Source organism: Nanorana parkeri, unplaced genomic scaffold (genome assembly GCF_000935625.1).
Source record: "Nanorana parkeri isolate BGI_ZX_2015 unplaced genomic scaffold, ASM93562v1 scaffold2162, whole genome shotgun sequence".
Classification (NCBI taxonomy): domain Eukaryota; kingdom Metazoa; phylum Chordata; class Amphibia; order Anura; family Dicroglossidae; genus Nanorana; species Nanorana parkeri.
Genome location: NW_017308430.1, coordinates 190,902 through 191,790, shown reverse-complemented (window position 1 = coordinate 191,790; position 889 = coordinate 190,902).

The window sequence follows — 889 nt, the reverse complement described above, 5'->3', positions numbered from 1 at the left end:
CCCTCTATCTTCAAATTTAAGGGGCCCTTATCCACTGGCCACCATCAATGTAAGCAGGCATAAATCCAGTGAAAACCATGTAAGGGAACACGACAATTTTCACTGTTTCTTTCCTGATCATTATTACCCTTTCATTTTATTGTTACTAAAAAAAAAAATGTCCTAAAGATCCACTCTCGGTGTCACATATGGGAAGTATGCCAAATGTATTTTTCTTTTATACGCTATCTGCAATGTAGTGTTGATGGTAATGTGGCATGAGGTATAGATATATTCCTTATAAGCAGGGGTTCCCTGAGACCCAGAAGTTATTTTAAGAGTTTCTCTGTGCACAAAAGTTTGAGAAAGGCCACTCTAGCAGTGTGTATACACATCAGATTATTTTGTGGTCTGGTCATTTAAAGTGGTATTTTTGATTTGTCTTTGGCCGTTCACTTTTCATCATGTGAAGGTGCCCATACACACATCGATTATCGTTCGGAAATCATCCACGAATGGTCTTTTGTACGATAATCGATCAGTTGACGGGAACCCAACCATTTTTTTTTTTTTACTCTTCTCCTGGCTGAATTTCCTCAATCAGTTAGGCTGGGAAACTTTTTTAGAAACGTACGAAAATCAGAGGATTAGTGGCGTTTTTTTAAAAATCGCAACATGAACATGCGCAAACGAAAATCCATTCTGCCGATCGACGAAATTCAGTGAGTTGGTACTGCTAACGAATGATTATCGAAACGACATTGTGCTTGATAGACTTGAGCTAGAATCAAAAGAGGGTTCTTGGCAACGAAAATTCCTGAAAAAGATTTTGAGTGTGCAGCGCTATTAAAGTGAATAAAGTGTAATTACACTTTATTCACTTTAATAGCGCTGCACACTCAAAATCTTT